This window comes from Diceros bicornis, chromosome 17 (assembly GCF_020826845.1).
Source record: "Diceros bicornis minor isolate mBicDic1 chromosome 17, mDicBic1.mat.cur, whole genome shotgun sequence".
Taxonomy (NCBI): domain Eukaryota; kingdom Metazoa; phylum Chordata; class Mammalia; order Perissodactyla; family Rhinocerotidae; genus Diceros; species Diceros bicornis.
In genome coordinates this window covers 23,998,230-24,003,739 of record NC_080756.1, presented here as the reverse complement: position 1 = coordinate 24,003,739, position 5,510 = coordinate 23,998,230, and positions in this window count along the sequence as shown.

Sequence of the window (5,510 nt, the reverse complement as noted above, 5' to 3'; positions counted from 1 at the left end):
AGTCCTCCATTTTCTTAAGAACTATCTGGCTATGCTACAGCAGTCAAATTAAACCAAATCTTGGTCTTTATTTTCCAGCTGTCTGTCCTGGGCTGCATAACTTGATGAGGCATGCTGCAGTTTCTTTTGTGTATCCTGACACATTTAGCACATATTTGTGCATATATATATTGTGGATTCCAGGCTGTTTTGCTAGGAAATCTTGGGGTCTCGAGGGAGGAAATGTGACCAGCAATATCAGTGGACTAGCATGCAAAAAGTGGTCAGAAGTACAAATCCTAGTGCTGTTTAGAGACCCTCTGCAAAAATATGGTTGTCCATTGATCCTGCAAGCCATATGCAGGGAGAAATCTCATTAAAGATATTTCCTGCAAACAAGGAGGATAGTGTACTTATTCACTATTGTATCTATAGCAGCCCCGGCAAAGAGTAGATGTTCAATAAATACCTGTTGAATGAATGCATGCTTTACCTTCCTTGATATCAGGTTTTTCCAGCCAAGAGATTTAGGAAGCATACCCAGGACAGTAGAATAATGTTAAAATGGAAATGACAGCTAATAGCTCAAGATACCAAATCAAGATGTGTAAAGCTAGAGGTGTTGGTTTGGTACAATGGCTGAGTGGTCAGAAGTCCTGACTGTGAGCTGTGAGGGAGCGTGTCCTATATCTCTGTGCTACAGGTGCTGCTACTTCTCCAGCCACCACTGACAGCTCTCTGCTGGCCGCCAACAACCAGCCCACCACTGAAGTGAGTCACAGCCCAATATGCAGCTACAATTGCCTTCTGAGGTGGGTTGACACGAATGATTTTGTCACAGGACAACGTAAAAGGCCAATGAAATGGATCTGGGACTCTGAAGCCCTCCCCATATGCAAATGCTGCATGGAACAAACTCCTGAACTCATCTGCTGTGTGGTTCTCATGACTGATTCCTACTTGGTCCCTCCAATTGGAGACACCCTCAACCGGATGCAGATTGAGCAAGGCTATCATGACATTGGTGTCCTGTTATTCTTCATCCATAGGAAAATGGTAAAAGGGAGTTGGTCTGGGCCCATTTGAATTTCGGCCTTTAAACAAATACTCAAAGGTAAATGCTGGCTCTCATTTTCATTCAGCCTAGCTGGAAAAATAAGTACCAGGCTATGCAAGATATGGTTTGACTGCCATATTTGACATAGATTTGTCCATAAAATTAGACTTTTGAAAGAACAAACTCTTGACTTTATTGACCCATTCTACTATGTCTTTATTTTCTATTCAATAATATCTATTTTATTCTTTTCTATTTTCTTCAAGTTCACTCTGTATTCTTCTTTATCCAATTTCTTAAGCTAGATTCATTCAATAATTCACTCAACAAATATTTGTATCTATTTTGTGGCAGGCATTGTTTTATATACTGGAAATAGAGTAGCGTTGCATGGCTCATTAATTTTCTAATATTGGCGTTTAAGACCATCAATTTCCCTCTAAATTCAATTTTAAATGTAATCTACAAGCTTTTGTATCTACAGGTGTTTTTTAATAGTTGTTGTTAAATTCTAAGTATTTAAAATTTTTGTTCATGTTTTGTTTTGCTTTTTAATCTGAAGTGACTTTCATTCTTAAAAGGTTTAATCTCCTTTTTACCTAAGAGATATTTTGTTGTGTGATTTGAAATTTCTAAACAGTTCTTTTGTATGATCAAGTCTGACCTTAATCACAGCACAGCAAGAAAAGTTTCTTATACCATAAAACTTATTTTTTGACACTTGTCAAGATTTGACTTTTAAACTGGTATATAATCTACTTTTGTAAATATTCTATGTGTGCTTAAGAATTTATTTCTCGAATGATGTCAGCAAGATGGTGTAAGAGGAAGCTCCAGGTCCTTGTTCCCCCAAGGAAACAACAAGTAAACAACTACAGACTAAAATAGCTTTAGGGGAGCTCTGAAAACCAGTCAAGGATCCGCAGCAACCAAGTGAACACTCAAATCAAGAAAAAGCCCGTGTCAGAGATATGATTTGCAAATATTTCCTCCCAGTGGGTAGGTTGTCTATTCATTTCACTGATGGTTTCCTTTGCAAAAGAAAAGAAGAAAAGAAAAGAAAAAGCCACACTCGAAATGGTAGGAAATTTTGTCATGTTTCTGCTCAACTTTGCCCCATCTGCTTTCTGATGTGGCATGGCATGGTTGGGAAGAGGTACCCAATGCCAGGTTCCCTCCCACTGGGACGAAGGAAAAAGAAAAATGTTTGCAACCTTCTGGCCTATCTTTTGGCGGCCCAAGGAACTGCTTTCTGTCTCACTGGACCCAGAGTTCAGACAGGAATGGAAGCACAGTTTGGATATTGGGTTGAAAGCCATGGATGGCGAGCAGGCACCTGGCCATGTAAACAACAGCAAGGGGACTTCAGACTTGGGAACACCTGGGGGCAAGAGAGTACCATAGAGCATGTGGGGCCCTGAAAAGCAGGAGTGAGACTCCTAGGGAAATTAAGGCATTTATAAGCAGCTGTGTGGGCTGCTCGAGGGAAAAAAGCACACACACAGGCCCAGAGAAGACACATGCTGGGAAAAGGCCTAAGAACACCTTAAGCCTTCAGACTGGCCTGATTTGGGGATATCTTCCTCCTCACAGAGCTAGTTAGCAAAGACTGGAAGAGGCAGCTGTTTTTTTAAATGCCCAATTTTCAACAAAAGATCATAAGGTATAAAAGAAACATGAAGTGACATCCCCAAGATGGTGATGTAGGAGACCCTAGCCTCCATCTCCCCATAAAGAACAACAATTAGACAGCTATCCATGGACAAAACCAGCTCTGGGAGAGCTCTGGAATTCAGTTAAGAAGTTTCAGCAACATAATGAACAAAAACCTGAGACTAACTGCACAAAAAGGGAAGGAAGACAGCTTCATTTTGTCTGCATCATCCCGTCTCCCCAGCCGACATTGTTCAGGGCCAAGAGGGAATTTCCCAGCTAGAAAGAGTTCTCTTCACTGGGAAAGGGAGAGTGCGATGAGTAACCAGCTTCCCCAGCCTTTTGGGACACTGCATGAAGGTCCCAGTTCAATTTCACCCCACACAGATGGGCAAAGCTGGTATGTATAGAGATAGCTAAGAACCAAGAATAAAAGCAGGGACTACCAGGAGCAGCCACACAACAGGAGTCATCACAGTTTACAGTGACCTGTTCTACAGATAAACCCAGCTTTCACCAGAGAAAAAGGAACCAATGGCTAGCACAGCTGCTATGAGGGCCCTGCAGATTTCACCAGCTTTCACCCCACAGGTATTTGCATTCGCTGATGCCTGCCAACTCAGTCCCTCCCTGCTCCCTTCCCCCATCAGCCTCCCTGCCAACTGGAGCCCAGGAACCACACCGGCAGCCAGCCCAGGCTTCTGTGGTTGTGAGAGTGACAGATGCCAGCCTAGACCTCCCTGGCTGACCCCCACCACCATGTGCACACTTGGGGCTAGCTCCTCCAGCTGTGCACTTGCACGCTGCTAGTCTGATGCACATTACCAGCCTCTGTTGCAGTGCACAAGCTCAGGGGGAGATTGTACAGCCATGGGAGAGCACACCAACAGCCAGGGCCATGCAGCTGCCAGTGAGCCTGTAGTTGGCCCTGGTCCTTGCTACCTGCTCTGGCCCCCATCACTACACAACTGAACTGACCCTTGACACTACACGGACAACTACAGCTAATCCTTGTAGCTGAGTGTGTGCACACCACTGGCTCCAATCACCACCCTGCTGCCTGCCCTGGTCCCTAGCCACTGGACATGAAGACACCACTGAGGACCCCAACAGCCTTGCAGCCACTGTAGACCACCCACATTGTTCATCATGGACCACACAGTTGTCAATGCTATGGACCCCAGCAGCTTGAGCCAAAAAGACATCATGCCCCCCTGGACCCAGTGCCACCACACACCCCCACACGTGGCACCCTACATCATTAGACCTGGGATCACAGCACACTCCAGCATGCCCCTACCTGCAGGTGAAAGTCTTCCCTTACTGAAGTCAATCCATAAAGTCTGGAAGAGGTGACTGTTTCTTCAAATATGCAGACACCACTCCAAGGATATAGGGATCACAAAGAATCAGGGAAAAATTACTCCACCAAAAGAATACAGTAAACCTCTAGTAACTGGCCCCAAATAAATGGAGATCCAGAAATTACTTGACAAAATATTCTAAATAATTGCTCTAAAGATTCTCAGAGAGCTACAAGAGAACATAGATAAACAATTTAACAACATCAGGAAAACAATGCAAGAAAAAATTGAAAAGTTCAACAAAGAGATAGCAAAAATAAAAAACATAAAAAAGAACCAAACAGAAATTTTGAAGCTGAAGAATACAACTTAAACGAAGAATTCAATAGAGAGCTTCAACAACAGACATGACCAAGCAGAAAGAATAAATAAGCTCTAAGACAGAGCCACTAAAATTATTCAAATCAGAAGAGCAAAAAGAATGGAAAAAGGTAAAGAAAGCCTACATGATCTATGGAGTAACATCCAAAGAAAAAATTTGAGAAATATTAGAGTTCCAGAAGGCAAAGAAAGGGAGAAGGAAACAGAACTTATTTTAAGCAATAATGGCAGAGAACTTCCCAAATCCAGAGAGAGCTTTGGATGTCCAAATCCATGAAGCTCATAGGTAACCAAACAAAATCATTTTAAGAAGATCCTCTCCATGACACATTATAATAAAACTGTCAAAAATCAAAGACAAAGAGAGAATCTTAAAAGCAGCAAGAGAAATAAAGCATGTAATTTACAAGGGAACTCCCATAAGGCTATCAGAGGACTTCTCAGCAGAAACTTTACAGGCCAGGAGAGAGCAGGAAGATACATACAAAGTGCTATAAGAAAAAAATTGCCAACCAAGAATACTTTACCCAGCAAAGCTGTCCTTCAGAAATGAAGACAAGATAAAAATTTCCACAGACAAAAAGAAGTTGAGGGAATGTATCACCACTAGACCTGCCTTCCAAGAAATGCTGAGAAGAGTTCTTTAAGCTGAAATGAAAAGACACTGATTAGTCAGGTGAAAACATATGAAAATATTCAACACACTGGTAAAGGTAAGTATAAGTCAGATTCAGAATACTCTAATACAGTAATATCGTGGAGTGTTAACCAGTTAACTCTAGTATAAAAGTTAAAGAACAAGAGCATTAAAAATAACCATAGCTACAATAATTTGTTAATAGATACACAATATAAAAAGAGAGAAACTGTGACATCAAAAACATAAAAGGAAGAGAACTAAAAGGGTATATATTTATATGCAATTGAGATTAAATTGTTAGCATAGACTGTCAAATATATAGGCTATTTTATGTAAACCTTATAGTAACAACAAAGAAAAAAACCTACAGTAGATACACAAAAGATAAAGAGAAGAGAATCAAAGTATACCACTACAGAAAATCATCAATTCAAAAGGGAAGATAGCAAGAGTGGAAAAAAGGAACAAGCAAAATACAAAACAACCAGAAAACAAT